This window comes from Neofelis nebulosa, chromosome 8 (genome assembly GCF_028018385.1).
Source record: "Neofelis nebulosa isolate mNeoNeb1 chromosome 8, mNeoNeb1.pri, whole genome shotgun sequence".
Lineage (NCBI taxonomy): Eukaryota > Metazoa > Chordata > Mammalia > Carnivora > Felidae > Neofelis > Neofelis nebulosa.
In genome coordinates this window covers 47882904-47900903 of record NC_080789.1, presented here as the reverse complement: position 1 = coordinate 47900903, position 18000 = coordinate 47882904, and the positions used below count along the sequence as shown (strand labels likewise).

General features: G+C 47.3%; 1 protein-coding gene across 1 annotated transcript in view; it reads left to right on the top strand.

The window, feature by feature from the left end:
• Nucleotides 1-744: 744 nt before the first annotated feature.
• RAB3IP (RAB3A interacting protein) overlaps nt 745-18000 on the top strand; it is a 141359-nt gene continuing 124103 nt past the window's right edge. The window contains exon 1 of the mRNA XM_058682157.1: nt 745-851. The gene's annotated coding sequence lies outside the window, so the exon portion shown is untranslated. The remainder of the gene's footprint in view (nt 852-18000) is intronic.

Sequence of the window (18000 nt, the reverse complement as noted above, 5' to 3'; positions counted from 1 at the left end):
AATTAATCTTATGGTCTCCCTTGCAGACATTTGCCCCTTTACAGCAAAGACAGCTTTGTATTGACCTTGAATGGTATTCTTTGAAACGTTGGCAAGATGCTACTGTTTGAACAGTACCTTACAACGTCTGTATGTTCCCTTTCCAGGGGCAGAAATCAGCATTACACTGGGTTCTCTCAGCTGGAGAGTGAGCAAGCATTTTATTTTTTTAAATATTTATTTTGGGGGGACAGAGTGCAAGCAGGGGAGGGGCAGAGAGAGAGGGAGACGCAGAATCTGAAGCAGGCTCCGAGCTGTCAGCACAAGAGCCGGACGTGGGGCCCGGACCCACAAAGTGCGAGATCATGACCTGGGCCGAAGTCGGACGCTTAACCAACTGAGCCACCCAGGCGCCCCGAGTGAGCACCTTATAACTCCTTCGGTAAAATGCTTTGGATGGTGGTCCACACACCTGCAGAAAAACGAGCCCCACGTCAGGCAAACCAGTGGACGTGGCTTGATGTTCGCTGGCTGCCCCTTGGGCAGAGGGCTACCCTGCTCCTTTGTCAGAAGCACAGCCCGGGAAAGAATGCCTTTCTCTAAAAATAGGGCAGTTTCCGGAGGCATGTCTGCACCAGCACATTAGTCTTCCCGGCAGCCTCGGGACAGGCCAGCTGATAAAACTCTCTCCTCCCGGTGCCCCAATTACTCACAGCTGTTTTCCAGACCAAAGGGCCCAGGGGATGCTGGCCTCAGGCCACATGTCAGGTGCCTCTTGTCAAACACTCCGTGTGAGGCGGGAGTCGGCATCATCAGCCTGGAAGCCTGGCCGGCCCTCTAGAAAGGATTAGGAAAGCTTGGCGTCCTGAGCCGTGAGTACATTCCAAACCCCGGCAATCTCTTTGTTTCCCTTCACATGTACCTGTTTTGTCTTTTGTCCTTCTATCCAAAGTTGGACTTTTCTTTCCGCTAGAAGCTGGAGGTTAGTATAGTCTAGTGGTCAAAGAGATGTGCTCTAGAGCCCCACTTCCTGGGTTTGAAGCTTGTTTTTTTGTGGTTTTGGTTTTGTTTGTTTGTTTTTTTAATTAGCAAACTTAATTTTTTAGAGTTTTGTGGTCACAGAAAAATTGAACAGAAGGTACAGAGAGTTCCTATATACCCCCTTCCCCACGCGTGAACATGCCGCATCCCCTATGCAGTCAAATGCTCTACCCCTGAGCTATACCCCCGGGCCTCGCATCCCCTATGGACATCCCCCACGCGGCGGTCGGTACATTTGTTAAAATCAATGAGCTCACACTGACGTGTCGTTAGTGCCCGAAGTTCAGGGTCTAACTGGGATTTGCTCTGGGGGTGGTACTTTCTATGGGTTTGGGCAGATGTGCGGTGATGCATCCACTGTTGTAGTTTCATACAGAGTAGATCCACTGCCCTGAAAATCCTCTGTGCTCTGCCTACACATCTCTCCCTCTCCCTTCACAGGCAACCACTAATCTTTTCGCCGTCTCCATAGTTTCACCCTATCCAGAATGTCAGATGGTTGGAATCATATGTACAGTATGTAGTCTGTTCAGATTGGCTTCTTTCACTTAGTAATATGCCTTTAAATTTCCTCTATGCCTTTCCATGGCTTGATTGCTTATTTCTCGTTAGCGCCAACCAACGCGCCAGTGTCTGGATGTATCATAGTTTATCCCTCCGCTGATTAAAGGACATCTTGGTTGCGTCCCAGTTTTTGTTTTTTGGCAATTTTGAATAGAGTTTTCCGCTTCTTTGGGTAAATGCCGAGGAGCACGATCGCTGGACCTTATGGGAAGAGAATGCTTAGTTTTGTCAAAACCTGTCAAACTGTTTTCCAAAGTGGCTGTACCATTTTGCATTCTTACCCGCGATGAATGAGAGTTCCTGTTGCTCCACATCCTTGCCAGCATTTGGTATTGTCAGTGTTCTACATTTTTGAAGCTTTTGAGGACCTGAGGCAAGTTACTAGACCTCTCCACCTTGGTTTCCTAGTTTGCAAAACCTGGAAAACAGGGGCACCTTTATTATTGGGTTCTCATGAGAATGAAGTAAAACCACCCACGTAATGCATGTAGGACGGGGCTGGCGTGTGTGAACTCTCAATAAATACGAGCTATGATGTTTGGATTAGGTCGCATTTCTGTTCTCAAAAACACTTGATATTCTTGGGCACAAAATGATGTTTATGTTGGGGGTGGATTCCATGATTTATTTAATTATTTATTTAATGTTTATTTTTTAGTTTTATTTTTGAGAGAGAGAGAGAGAGAGAGAGAGAGAGAGGGAGGGAGTGTGTGTGTGCAAGCGGGGGAGAGGCAGAGAGAGAGAGAGAGAGACAGGGAGACTGAGGATCCAAAGCAGGCTCCGTACTAACAGCAAAGAATCCAGTGCAGGGCTCAAACTCACAAACTGTGAGATGGTGACCTGAGCCAAAGTCAGACACTTAACTGACTGAGCCACCTAGGTGCCCCTATTTATTATGTTTTTAAGTTTTTATTTATTTATTTTGAGAGAGAGCAGGGGAGGAGCAGAGAGGGAGAGAGAGAGAATCCTAAACAGGCTCCCACACGGTTGGTGCAGAGCCCAATGCAGGGCTCGAACTCATGAACAGCAAGATCATGACCTGAGCTGGAACCAAGAGTCGGACGCTGAATGGACTGAGCGTCCATTTTTTAATAATGAGAGTTGGCCCCGTGCTCTTTCCCATGTTGAGGACTTCATATACTCTCTCATTTGATTACTACTGTGCTACAGAGTAGATACCAGCATCGTTCTCCATTTTCAGATGAGCAAGTTATAGCCTAGAGAGGTTGAACTGACTCAGTTAAAGTCACCCAGCTAAGAAGTAGAGTTGGGTGGGGCTCGAACATGCGTTCGGGTGACACCAATATCCAACACTTACGACACTGCCTCCCTCCCAACCTGGTCTCCCTGCCAACCTGCATCTTTGGCTTGGAAATTTAGACTTACAGGGTTATAGTCTTTCCAGACCATTCTCTGGTTAAGCAAGAAGTTAGGCTCACAAGTTAAACATTAATTGCACCCCAATCTTGACACATCAAAATGATTATGTTGAAGTTCATGTCAACTGTTCTGTTCTTCTGGGGGCTCAGCCAGTGTCTAGTGTTTGCACGGGCTGCTGCCTGCTTCTCCCATCTCCTCACGCGGCCGGCTCCCACTCTGCCCTCAGATCTTGGCCGACACGTTATTTCCTGCAGTGAGTCTTCTGGGTTAGGTGCCCCCCTTTGCTCTCTTAGCACCCTGTCTTTTCCCTATTGTAGCTCTTGTCACCCTGTATTATGCTTTTATGTCTGGCTCCTCTGCTAGGCTGAGCTCCATGAGGGCAGAGACGCTACTTGTCTTGCCCCCTGTCGTTTGCGCAGCCCTCAGGCCAGCACCTGGCGCCTAATGTGGGATTAACGAGTGTTAGTGGAATTAAGGACTGAATGACCATAGGGCCGGTGCTGGACCGCAGCACCGGGTGTGGTGCTTCTTTTTCAGGCCCAGGCTAGAGGGTCACCGACACTGACATCCCACCTCAGGAATTCACCATGGTGTTTGACTTGGGATCATCCCACTTCTGGATCTCTTCTTCCTACTGCAACAGCCAGGCATGCAGTGAGGAATGACAGGGCTAGGGGCGTTTTAACACTCAAGCAGCCTCTTAGGCAGTAAAGCTCTTCTCCCCAACTCACTCACTCTGCAAGCAGGGCATGAACCCCAAATAGGCTTAATCCATTCTCTGGCCCCTTGTATTCTTGGGAGGAGGGTCCCATAATGACCTTCTCAGGGTCTCAACTGGAGGCAAGTTGGTTGGCACATGGTGGTGTGGTCATATTTGTTGTTAAAATGTAAACATATTGCTATATTGGCTGGTAAAGAACCATTCCCTAGAGTCTGCTGAGGAATCTCCCCAGTGTGCCAGCTTCTCTGGACCCTCTCCTGAGACCCCTTACTTCCCTGAAATCTATAAAATAGGGTGGTGATGTCTGGTGCAACAGAAGGCTTCCAGGACCCTCTTTCAGCCCATGGCTGACGTCATACTTCTTCAGTCTGAGTTTTTACATAATTTGAGTATTGCCCCTGGTAGAGTCCTTCCTGTGTTCTTGGGAAAGGGTCCAGGGAAGAGGGGAGAAAGGCAAGGAGGAGCAGGAAAGGATTCAGGCAGTGTGCCTCTCTCCCTGGCATTTGCATGGAACTAAGAGGATGTGGGACTTCGGGCATTCCAGATGAGTGATGAGTTGTTCACCCTGTGGTCTCCAGCTACCTGCTGCATAGACAGCCGCTCTACGTGTTCCTTCATGAGCCATCTCCCTGGAGAAGGTTTCCGGATCAATAGCCCCCACTTATTGAGCTTTTACTGTATACTCAGTACTCAGATAAATGTCCATTTACCTCTCCTAACAACTCTGTGAATCTGAAGAGTTACCCTGATTTTCCAGATGAAGAAACAGCTCTGAGACGGTCAGCCGTGCTCAGGTCATGGAGCTGGTAAGTGGCGGAGTTGGGAGTCTGCCTCAGATGCCACAGCTCTACAGGGACTACTCTGGAGGGGAGTATCTTAGTTCTAAGGTAGAGGCACAGGAGCTTCTGGAGAGGTAGACACACTTTCCAAAAAACATTATGCTCATGATAAATGGTAGCCATTCTGGTCAGTGAAACAGATTCGCAGAGAGGGCTGCCACATGGCCACGTCCCTATGGCGGCCAGAAGGAAACTTGCCAAGAATCTCAAGTCCCGTAGATGGCTGCCTGGGAGCTTGCCGTGCTCAGAGCTCGGTGCTAACCTCTGCTGGAAGGGAGCCAGGCACAAGTCCCTGAAGTTCACCCTCGACACCTGCCCTGAGGGCAGTGCACTTGGCTGACTGGCCCTGACCTGTCCTGAGGTTCCATGGCCACACTCTGTCTCTATAGCAACGCTGGCTCTCCGGGAAGCGCACTTGAGGCTGGGACACAGAAGTCCTGGCGAGGACCTCTGGGCCAGATTCTTCCTGGAAGTTCAAGTAAATACCTGTTGCTTTGACTAGGAAATGTGAAATTTACATCTAAGAACAGAAAATTCTTGGAGAAAAAAAATCTTTAAGAATATTTGTCATTGGAGAATTTATAACTGTACCTTGAATACAGTTAGGGGGAAAAAAAGATGGAAAGGAGAAAAAAAAGAGATTGAAAGGAAGCACGTTAAAATGCTAACAGTTGTTTTGACTTGGGGATATTTATTTTTCCTTCCAATTTTTCCAAAATAGTTATTGTGTTTACTTTTACAATGGAAAATATATGTTCTTTAAATTCCCCCCTTTCCTTCTGGGGTGGCTCATGTCTATTTTGAGGCGTTTGAAGGGGACAGGAACAGACCAGCCAACTTCCTCTGCCCTTTGTGACTTATTAGAGAAAATCATCTAATTGCTGTGATCAGTTTCCTCACTTGTAATGTGGGCAAACAGAGTAGTAGGGCTTGATAAGGTTAGAATGAGCATTTAAGGGGATAATCTGGGTAAATTTTTTTTAAGTTTATTTATTTTGAGAGAGACAGAGGGAGCGTGAGTGGGAGTGGGGTGGGGGAGGGCAGAGAGAGAGAATCCCAAGCAGGCTCCGCACTGTCAGCGCAGATCCCGAGGCAGGGCTCAAACTCACGAACCCATGAGATCATGACCTGAGCTGAAACCAAGAGTCGGAGGTTTAACTGAGCCACCCCGGTGCCCTGGGTAAAATTTTTATTACAAGTCTGGCTCATGGTAAATGCTCATGAAAAGGGGTAGTCATTCTGATCACTAACTGGCTCCTGGTGTTACTCTCATGAGCATCAGTGTTGTTATGACCACCAGAGGGCACTGCTGGCCTCGAGAGCCCACCCTACCAGGGGACACCAGGACTCCAATATCGTGCACCTGTCCTATGGAGACTGATGTAAGGGGACAGCATGGAAATGCCCCTTCCTTGATTGCTGATCTCTAAGTTCCTGGCTGTGTGCTGAGAAAGAAATTCATTTTAGCGTTGGAAGTGGCTGACTTTCTCTAGCAGTAGTGGAAGCTGCCTGTGCTGCTCCCAGAAATGCACATGTGATTGATTCAGATCTTTCCTGTGATGTTCCCTTGGGCAAGGAGGGCGAGCATTCCCCTTCAGTACTAGAATCTCCCAGGGATAATGGGGATAGAAGGGGAAGGTGGATGAATCTGGGGGCTCTTCTGCTTGGGATGAGTGTGGGGGGCAGAGGAGAGGCTGATGGTCACTGGCCTCAGGAGGCCATGTGGAAAAAGGGCCGCGTTCCTGTGAGTTGGTGACTCCCCTCTCTCTCTCTGGCCCTGTCCTCTCCTCTAATCTCCAGACGTGTCTAATATCCGGTTGTCCATTTGACGTGTCTACTTGGATAGGGCTAACTATGCCCCAAATAAAACCGTTCTTCCAGACTATTAACCACCACCAACAACTACTAGAACAAAACCCAAAATGAGCCTACACTCCCAAAATGTCACTCATTTACTAAGCGAATACTTCTTGAGCGACCACCCAGTGCCAGACAGTGGTCTAATCTCTGGGGAGAAGGGGTACAGCGGTGAACAGAACAGGCGCGATCCCCCTGTAATGGCGTTATGTGGATAGGGGCCAAATGTCTGCAACAAGGAAGCTGATTGTGCTGCTCCCCTGTGAGCTGGTGGAAAAAACAAAATGCGAAGAAACATGAGGAGTGTTGTGTTTGCTTCTGGGGACACGTGTGAGTAGGGCCATTGTTAAATTATGACACTTCCAGTAGAGAGAGAACGTTGGTGAAGGGACCACGAGATGTAGAGAATTATTTGGCAAGATTTGGTCTCAAGAAGCGGTGTGTGTGTATGTGCATGTGTGGGCGCATGCGTGTGTATGTGTGTTGGGATTTATGTAGATGCAGCATAATGGCATTCTTCAAATGTCCGAGGGTGGTCCTCGGTGTGGAGAAGGATGGACAATCTAGGTATGAACCCAGAGGGGGTATGAGAATGGTTACCAGGAGGCAGATGTGGAGAAGGCCATCTACTGAGTGATGTCCCAGCATGCAGTGCTCCAGGGGCGAATTGTCTTTCACTGGAGGAGTTCTGGTGGGAACAATCTTGGCAGTGATACCGTAGAGAGAATTCTGTCACACAATGGGGTAATGAAGTAGGTGACACCAAAATTTCCTTCCCACCCCGAGTTTCTAGGAACTGATCAGTGATATGGAGACCCACTGTGAGTACGTTTCTGTAACCAGCCTGGTGCCACTGGGGTATCAGCAGCCTCAGACGTCTGTCTGTTCCTTGGTGTCCTACAGATGAAGAGACTCTCTATTCCATAATGTCCCATCCATTCAAGAAGAGAGGGCCAGCTGGATCTGAGGGGCCCCAAAATACGCCGAACCTCCCTAGCTCTGCTCAGACTGGTGTGTCAGACTTTTTTACTGGCGCAGTCTTGCCTCCTCTGTTTCCATCCTGATGTACTTCCTCACCCTGACCGATGTCCCCAGGCACTGAGCGCATCTGGAGAGGCTTGTTGAGCCACCCCCTTGATCTCAGACACTTTATTGCATTGTTTTCCCTCCCGATGAGACCCTTAGCTGCCAATTTCCTAGGTTTTTCTTTGGTAAACAACCCACTTGAAAGAGATTTGAAATGTCAACCAAAGTTTTAAGAAATAAATTATGTGTGGGGCACCTGGGTGGTTCAGTCAGTTAAGCGTCCGACTTCAGCTCAGGTCACGATCTCGCAGTTCGTGAGTTCCAGCCCTACGTCGGGCTCTGTGCTGACAGCTCAGAGCCTGGAGCCTGCTTCGGATTCTGTGTCTTCCTCTCTCTCTGCCCCTCTCCTGCTCATGCTCTGTCTCTCTCTGTCTCTCAATAATGAATAAACATTTAAAAAAAATTAAAAGAAATAAATTATGTGTGACTGGGCTGTCCTTAGTTCCTATCTGGTAATGTCTTTGGGTGACAGGAGGGAGCATTTGGCCTGCCATTCAGAAAAAGGAGGAGGTATGCAGCCTAAGGCACCGAGTTACTGAGCGGACCTGGGGGATTATGTGGGATACCCTGCTTCATTTTTGCTTTTTCCCCTTTTCTCTCACACCACCCCATACTTCCTTTATTTTCCCCTTCATCACCTTAGACCCGGGGATCCCTGCCCCTAGGAAGTATTGTTCCCACCCCAAGCCCTTCCATGCTTTGGAATGCCTTCCTCTGGTTTCTCATGTTTAAGTCCCTCCCCGGTGCTGGGGCTGGGGTGAGGGTGAAGCTGGCCATGCCATCTGAGCAGGGGGTCCTAAGGCTAATGAAGGTGTCCTGTGCCCTGTGGCCAGGCCCTGGTTTCAGGAGGGACCTGCCTGGCCAGTGGATCACTCCGGGGGTGAGTGTCATTTTGTTTTTCTGCTGCTGCTTCCTCTTTTGGCATAAAATTCAGTGTCTAGAAAGGACATGCCGATTTGGGGTGACTCAAATTGTTTATACAGAGAGGAGCCCTGCACACCCTAGTCATGGCCCTGGTTACTCCCCAGTCCTGTCTGTGTCCCAAACTTCCTCTCCCAGAGGCAATTTCTAGTGTGTCTGCAAATCAAATCTCCAGCAGCCCTCAGGGATAAACATCATGATGACCCTTGGTTTGGGTGGATGAAATTGGATGGTCTGACCAGGGACTTCCTGGAAGTTCAACATGCTAAAATGCTGCCACCCGGAGGCAGGTTGGGGCAGTGCTGCTTGAGAACCACCCCCCGCCGCCCGCCCTTTGGTCCCCTTGTGGGCCTTTGCCTCTGCAAGTGGAGTTTGCAATATGCTTTTTTCTCAACTCAGTTTTTAAGGCAGGAAGTTTAAGGAATTATCTACAGATCTTTGATTCAGGAGAGGAGTCATTTTTATACTTTTTAGGGAGAAATATTATACAGTCTCAAATCTTATTTTTGTTCTAAAATCAGGCCTTCTTCGTTAAATAATAAACTACAGTTAACAATTATGGAGCCATAACTTTGCATCAGGCCTTGTGTGAATTGCTTTATACCCACTATTTCATTTAATTTCTAAAACAGCCCAGTGAGGAAGGTATGGGCATTAATGCCATTTTATCATTGCTGAAATAGAGGCTAAAGCGGGTCAGGTAACTTGACTTAGGTCACACAGCTAGGAAGCACTTGAGCCTGAATAGAACCTGGTCCCCCAGCTCTTAATCCCCTTATTATTTAATCATACAACATACCCTGTTGTCTGAGCCAGAGGTAGATGTAGAACTTTGGGCCGCAGTGGCAAGCTGGTGGCCTGGATCTGACTTCCTGATAGCTCTTACTCATCTAGGATTCTCCAGTTTACCACAGTCTCCACATCTCCCTATTGCCCTACACTGAGCCTGCGTCACTCAGTTGTTGTCTATTTGGCCCCGGTGGGTATCTTCAGTTGGCAATATTTTACTAAAGCATCAGCGGCTCCATGGGGACCTCCACCACCGTGAGTTCCCTAAACTGTGCAAATACGGAAAGAATAAGAAGGTACAAAGCCAATGATGTCAGGTCATCTTTCTCATCACTGCTATAAGCTCCGGCCCCATGCTAGCACTCAGACATCGTAAACCTGTATTCATTCCTCTTTCTGACCTGCTTCTCTGGGTGAACCAGAATTCTCCCTGGCTCAATGACAGTGCGAATCATTTGAGACGCAGGGACTCTGACACTAGCCAACCGTGCCTGACCGGGCCCCGTTGGCTCAGGCCTTGCAGGAATGTCCCATCCAGACAACCCAGGAACAGCATGTCATTTCTGTGTCGTTCCCACTGGGGAAACTCTAGCCTCTCCACGCGGGTCTGCGCGGCCACAGCTGCCGTTCGTAGTCCCCGGCAGGCTGGCTGTCTCCTGCCACGGGCAGAGGCCGCCTGGAGCCCTCCTGCTATTTCCAGCTATTGACCTCAGTCTGAGGTCAGCTCCTGAGCAAACTGCATGGAACACGGAATAAATGGGGGCAGCTCCACAGAGAGGGGAGATAAAAGGTTCACCCCTATAAGGAAAAGGGCAGGTCAGTGAGTAGAGGAATAGGCAGCTAAGCCCTCGTTGGTAAATTCTCTTGGTGTGGGGAAGAGATGGCTGAGAAGATCAAATCCCCTCACTGCTTGGGAAAACCTCTAACAGCTATAAGGGACCAAAAGTTGATTTAAGAAAAAAAAAGTTGGGGGGGGGGGAGACACCCGGGTGGCTTAGTCGGTTAGTATCCAACTTTGGCTCAGGTCATGATCTCACAGTTTGTGGGTTCGAGCCCTGCGTTGGGCTCTGTACTGACAGCTCAGAGCCTAGAGCCTCCTTTGGATTCTGTGTCTCCCTCTCTTTCTGTCCCTGCCCACTTGTTCTCTCTCTCTCTCAAAAATAAATAAAAATATTAAAAACAAACAAACAAAAAACGGAGGCACCTGCGTGGTTCAGTCAGTTAAGTGTTCAACTTTGGCTCAGGTCTTGATCTTGAAGTTACTGAGTTCAAGACCTGCGTTAGGCCCTGTGCTGACAGCTCAGAGCCTGAAGCCTACTTCAGATTCTGTGTCTCCCTCTCTCTCTACCCCTCCCCAACTCGTGGTCTGTCTCTCTCAAAAATAAACATTAAAATTAAAAAAAAAAAAAAACTGTACATCAGGAGAAATACCAAATAAAAGAGGTAAGAATGAGCCTATGTCTATGAGTTCTCTCCCCGATGAGCACTGGCTTTGTGTTCAGCTAATACCGAGTCCAGAGTCACTTTCCTCAGAATGTACTTCAAGGGACACTCCTCCCTTGGCAGGGAGCCCTGTGGAGACTGAGAACAAGAAATAGGAAGCCCAACATCAGATTAGAAAGGAGCCTTTCCCTCTGTGCTGCCAGCATTTGGGGTTGGGGTCAGGCCCCCAGCCACCAGGGCACTTCTCTGCAGCTGCCTCACCTCTGTTACCTGAGTATGTTGTACATACTTCTACCCTTGCACTCTGTCCCCATTGTGCTTCCGGGATGCCCCAGTGTAAATCCTTGGGTAATGAACATATCACAGCGAGCTTATGCAGAGGTTCGGCCCTAAACTCAGCACCCAATGAGAAAACTGGTGGGGTAGAAATGACCACTGAGAATCTCTTCGGGAGGTACCGCGTGGGGCACTTTATTGTATCTTTCTCAGGAAGCCTATGTGCCCGGATGCTGAAAGTCGTTGGAAGTTTTTCAGTTGAACAGCAGATGATGTTTGGCTTGTGTTTAGGAGCCAAGCTGTTTAAGGAGTTCTACTGTTGTGCCTTTAAATGCCAGACTCACTCTCCTTGGAACTGAGGCTGGTTGAATGGAATTCTCATCTTCCATCTCCTACTCACGCTGAGGTATATGTTCCCTGGGGGAGGGGGGAAGTGAGGAGGGTCTTTTCTTTTTATTTCAGAGAGAGAGAGAGAGAGAGAGAATGAGGGAGGGAGAGGGGGAGCGGGCCAGAGCAGGAGAGAGAGAGAATCTTAAGCAGGCTTCATGATCCGCACAGTCTGATGTGGGACTTGATCCCACGACCCTAGGATCATGACCTGAGCTGAAATCAAGAGTCAGAAGCTCGACCGACTGAGCCACCCAGGCGTCCCAGAGGGTCTTTTATTTATACATATACACAAGTGCTTCTCTTTCTTTGGTCAAACTCACATAGTTGAATTCATATATGTCACACACATTGCATTCGATTCCATCATTCTCAAGGATACACCTACACAGCTCACCTGTGCGCAAAGGAGAAGAAATTGGTGTCTTGCACAGATCCACAGACTTGTTTCAGGCACCCACACCAGTTTGAACTAATGACAAAGGACAATCCTATATTATACCCAATCTTCTATTAAACTCAGGGGCTTAAATTGTTCCCAGTTGAAGACAGGGATCACGAAGAGAACACGTTTACCTGCAAGAAAGCTGTTTATGGAGAAATAGGCTTTAGATTTGGGCTATTCCTCAGGGAAATGAAACCTCTGCCTCCAAGTTTATGTGCAGACCTGATTCTGAACCCCAGCTCTGCCAATTATCAGCTCTGTGACATGGGTACACTATTTCACCTTCCCGAACCTCAGTGTCTTTAGGTGTAAAATGGGCATCGTGACACCTCACAGTTTATTAAGAAAATCAGACAGGATCATGTATGTCCAGCACCTCCCATAACACTGAAACATAATAGGTATTCAATCAACCTTGGCTTCCTGAGAGTCCCCACCAGACTTTGAAAGCGAAATCAACAGAGCTGGTTGAGTAGTTATGGCACTTGACTGCTAATCTGTTGTGTTCTGAATACAGAAATTTCTATCCTATCCTAGTTCATTGTTTTTCAGATGCAGTGTGGAAGAGTAGAATCAGCAATGAGCTCAAGAGACCTGGGTTGAAATCCAAGATTGAAATTTTAACTGTTGGGTAACCTTCAGCAAGTTATTTAACGTCTCTGTCTCCTCCCATGTAATGAATGGGTAACAGTGCTTCCTGAGGATCCGCTGACGCGATAGATGTTAAACACTTGGCGTACCCCAGTACCCGATGGGTGTCCACTCTCTCTTTCCTTGTCCCACCGCCCGTTTTCTTTCTTTCTGCCATTTGTTTCTTTTTGCCACTCTCAATATCCATCATAACTATTTCTTCCTTTCTCCCCCATGTATAGAATCTCCAGAAATGTTATTAGAACCAGCATTTGGATGAGACCTTAAATCACTTCATCTAACCATTAATTTGATTTATTTATCATTATTTTTTTAAATGTGTATTTATTTTGAGAGAGAGAGAGAGAGAGAGAGAGCATGCGTACACACACGTGCATGAGCAGGGGAGGGCAGAGAGAGAGGGAGACACAGAATCCTAAGCAGCCTCCAGGTTCTGAGCTGTCAGATGCTTAACTGGCTGAGCCCAGGCACCCCTAACCATTAATTTTAGAGCCGAGCAAACTGAAGTCAAGTAATCAAGTTACTTGAACACAGCGAAGAGACCACACAGCTAAGGTTATGGTCACATTTGATGGAGATTTCCAGGTCTCTTAACTTCGGGTCTAGTTTGGATTCTTTTCTTTCCTTTCTCTTTCTCTCGAGGCAGTTCAGACGAGAAGTCCCAAAAGAATTAAGAATTATATGAAGGGATGCTTAATGTCATTAGTAAATCAGATAAATATCATACAGCGATCAATACTGTTTAATTGGCAAGGAAATGTCAATTCAACAGCAAGCAGGGGTCACCTCACACTTGTTAGACTGGAAAAATCCAAAACCTAGGTGGTGCCAAGCATGGGGCAGGAAGGTGGTGGTGGAGAAAGTGTGCTGTGGGCGACCAGTCAGTGCTGTGATTCTGGAGCGCGTCTGGCAGTACATAGTCAGGTTAAGTATATCCAAGCTCCATGACCCAGTGACTCTGCTCCTGGATATATGATGCTCATGGGGGCCATAAAGGAAGCGTCTGAAGGAGCTTACTGTGGAGGGGGTGGAGGCGAGAGGGGAACGGACGAATACTATAAGACATTTTAGAACACGTGGGTGTTAGAAGCAACGGATGAGAGGTGTTACACAGGGGAACTTGGAAGGGAGGATCTTAAAAACATTGTACTGTGGTGAGCAAACAGATGAGACCTATAATAAAAAACATTTACATAAGTTGAAAACACTTGCACCCAAATACACATCGTGGAAGAATGTTTACAAACCAAGGGCTTTACATTAAACACCTGAAAATAGTTGCTGAGGGCGTGCCTGCATGGCTCAGTTGGTTGAGTGGCTGACTCTTGACTTCAGCTCAGGTCATGATTCCACAGTTGGTGAGACTGAGCCCCACACAGGGCTCTGTGGTGACAGCACAGAGCCCGCTTGGGATTCTCTCTCTCCCCGTCTCTCTGCCCCTTCCTGTTGGCACTCTCTCTTTCTCCCTCTAAATAAATAAACTTTAAGAAAAGAATTCTCGAAAAAAATAGTTGGGAGGCGAATAGGATTGGGGATGAAAGGCAACATATAAACATACAAACAAGCCAAGCGTTATTCCCCTACAGCCACAGAAGACAGTGACAGATGATGTGGGAGGCACAGGGTCCTAAGTGCCACCACTAAGCTTAGCTGAATATCTGACACTCAGGAGTTGCCTAATGTCTCACGAATGACTGTGAATAAAAGTCCAAGTGGTGACCTCATCCAGGACTTTACCAATTCCCGGATGTTATTCTCCTGGAGGTGCTGGGAAATCCATGAGGTTGTGTGGTCTGTGGGAAGGAGGTAGACATCCTACCCACTGTAACAACTTTCTTCTAAAATGTCCCTTCTCTACAAAATAAAATGTCAAGTTATTTCTCTAGAAGATATGGTTTATTTGTTTGGTCCTAAGTGAGACATATATAAAGGCTGAAGCTGGAGCAGATCTCTCTCCATTACCTAGCAGTTTACTGGCACAAGTTCCTGTGTGATATTTGGTAGAATATATTACTGTCACCCTTTCTGTGAGCCACACTGTCAGGCTAGCCGTGGCAGTTAGCTACTCTTACTGGTAGGAGCTTTCTAAGGAATTCTCTAAGGGTGGACCTCAGGGTTTGCCCGCAGTATTTCAGGAGTTGACATATCAGATCCTTCTGCATCAAGGAGAAGGGGTGAAGCTTGTGCACAGAATAGGAATTTAGCCAGTGGCTGGGTTCATCTGATCTCTTCTAGTTCTATTTCTTTGTCTCTCTTCATTAATCTCCTTGGTGTTTGTTTCATTTTAATCTTCCTATTGGCCTAAATCAGGGTTCCTAACCTCAGTGTTTGGGGCCTGATAGTTGTCATGGGGGGTCATCCTCTGCTCTGTAGGATGTTTAGAAACATCCCTGGCCTCTGCCCACTAGATGCCAGTAGCCCCCCCCCCCCCCCCCCCCCCACTGTGACAACCCAAAACATCTCAAGACATTGCCAAATATCTCCTGGGTGCAAAATCGCCTCTGGTTGAGAAGCACTAGCCTGGGCAAAGAACCCAGGGGACACATCAGCATTTCTGTACCAAATGTATTTTAGAAAGGTTCTTATTTGTTTCAGGATACATGATGTAGCCTTCCCTTGGCTGACTCTGTTAAGTAAATGTTTAAAACCAGAAGCTCCGAGAAGATGGTTCCAGGTAGTCTTCTGGCCTAATCTACCTGTGGCAAAAAGATCTGGGCCTACTTCCTGAGTTAATCCAGAAACAAAACAAAACAACACAAAAACGGAATCCCTGGTCTGAGCTAATTGAGTAATTAGGGAAAATGTGGTTCTTGTGCCCCTACTTTCCGGGGTCATTGCTCCTGTCATCTGTTTGTCTTGGCCAGGGATGATGACCACGCTCAGCAGAGGTGCAAAGGGAGGCTGGAAAGAGGCGAATGTTGGGATCACGTCTCTCAAGCTGTGCCAGGGTTGGGATCCCTCTCCTGGGTTTTCCATGATTTGCAATAAGAGAACAAGGCTGGCATTCTTGAATTGATTCTTTTGACCCAGGGGCCATTTCAGTGGGGAAGACTGTCCTAAAAATTAGGGTTCATAGAACTAAGAAAAACAGAACACACATGAAAGGATTGAGGATCTCCGTGAGATGGTCGGATAAGATGAAACGAAGAAAATCCTTGGTTATTACTGTTAATACCACACCAGTTTAGAAAATGTTTATTGTGGATCGTGTAAATGATGATTGTGATGAGGGAAGGGCAGGTGGAATCAGATTCGAATTTGGCTCTTGCTTAGGAGTACACTTGTCATGCTTATTCCAAAATTCACTGATGTAAAACCAGGTTTAGGGAGGTTAGATGCCGTAAGATGGTCCTCTGACTTCAAACCAGGGGTGCTAAATCCCCTAGGATTATAGTGGAAAGAACAGAAGCAATTAATTGTTCTCTAGTTCCACGTTTTGTGGGAAAGAACTTTTTTTTTTTAACGTTTATTTATTTTTGAGAGACAAGGAGAGAGACAGAGTGTAAATGGGGAGGGGCAGAGAGAGGGAGACACAGAATCCGAAGCAGGCTCCAGGCTCTGAGCTGTCAGCACAGAGCCCGACGCGGGGCTCGAACCCATGAGCTGTGAGATCACGACCTGAGCCGAAGTCAGACGCTTAACTGACTGAGCCACCCAGGCGCCCATCTAGTTCCACATTTTGATTGAGGGGATTGGTACACACACTAGGGAGGGAGAGGCACTTGCTGCCATGGTGGTGAGGCCTGGGGATGTAGGGTCAGGAGTGAAGGAATGACAGGAAACACTGGTGAGAAGGAAGATGTGGGAGACGCTGGGAAGCATATGAAAGAAAAAAAAAAAAAAAAAGAAGCCAAAAGAGAAATGATAAGCTTTCTTGAATGAAAGAGATTAGAATCCTTTTGAATAAAGGGATCTTGACAAGTGAATGGCTAAAGTGGAAAGGAACAAGTCCTTTCTTCTGCAGAATGGTGGGGGCATCGAGTCCAGCCGTGCCCATCAACCAGACATCGCTGCTTGGGCTCCCAGGCTTTTCTCTTAACCCCCCTCAGTCCCTCACAAGGGCCAGTGAGATGATGCAGAGAAGAGCCCAATTCCCAGCTGAGACTATGCGATTCAGAGGGATGGGGCTCGTTCAAGTTCATAAAGCTACGCAGGCAGAAGTCACACGCCAATTTGGTATTCCTCATTCCGTTACACCACATGGCTGCTGGGGCTTGGCGGGTTCTCAGAGAGTAGACGTTATGACACGAAGATTTTGGAAAAATGATTGAGCATGGAATCAGTTTCTCTGAAGAAGGAAGAAGCTAGAGGGGGAACACACTGAAAAAGATGATGTGTGAGTCTTCAAATGAATGATAAATTTTACATTTCTCCATTCCATTTAAAAGGTGCTTTCTCCATGGCTAAAAGTGACCGCCTGGAGTGGTAGAGGCCGTGAGCCATGAAGTACACAGGACGATTCAAGAGGGGAGAGAACAGCTCTCCTTGTTTCGTGGAGGGCCAATCATGCCTAAATTCTTGGACGACAGAGAAAAAGCTCACGGGCCTTTACCTTCACTGTCCTGTGGGCAGGCATCAGGGCACAGCTATGTCCAGAGGGCAGAGAGAGAAGGCAGCAGATGGGGTTTGGCCTCACTGTACTCTCTGGCTGGGGGATTACATCTAATGCACGAGCCTGTTCTTGGAAGGGACAAGCCAAAAAGACGAAGCCGCCAGGCCGTGTGACCATTCATGCAGGGGGTAGAAGTTTCCAGAGCTCAGGAGAAAAGGGGCTAAGCAGGCAATGAAATCAGGCCCCAGAGAAGAAATAATTTTGTTTTTGCAATGTTGGTCTGTCTTGGGTAAAAACTCATTTTAGAATGAATAGAGGATTTCTTCATCTGATCTGGGCAGTTGCTGGCTTGAATCTGTAGCTGAATTCAACTACACGGGCTCATTGAATGAGTCATTATTCAGTTTCCAGTGCCAGGAAGAAATGGAAGGCCACCTCAGAGCCTGATGAAATATTGAGGAGATTCAATAATTCTCTGGACAAAGGTGCATAAGGGATGGATGGAAGCAGAGACGAACGAACACTCTTCTAGTCCTCCATGAAACCTATGATTCTGTTTGTGTATAATTTATCACCTTGGATTTATGAACAAAAATTGATTATATTTCAAAAGCAGCGAAGTGGAAATTTATTTGAATTTGAGCAATAGATAAAGCCAAAGAGAAGAGAATAGAGGGACTTAAGTTGCAACAGCCAAGAAAATAGCATTAAGAGGCTGGGGGAGGGTTAGGGTTCCTGCCTGTCAGCGGTGTTATGTCGGGGCTTGATGCTCTAGTCCATACTTAACGCTTTGGGAATGTTGGTCCCTTCCTAGGTACTAATGCTCTCAAGCAACATAGAGAAGCATCAATGTATAGTGTTTCTTTCAATATTATTTCCTTTTAGTCTTTTGAGAAAAACCAGTTAATGTAAATGTCACTACTGTCATGCAGCTGGGGTGGCCCAGTTGGATGCAATGTCTTGCCAAAATGTGCTAATGATAACACTGCATGTTGGGAGGAGTGGGGAGGGGTAAGGAGGGGTTCTGCCAACTTTCCTCTGTCAGAAAAATGGAGAGGATCATGGCTGG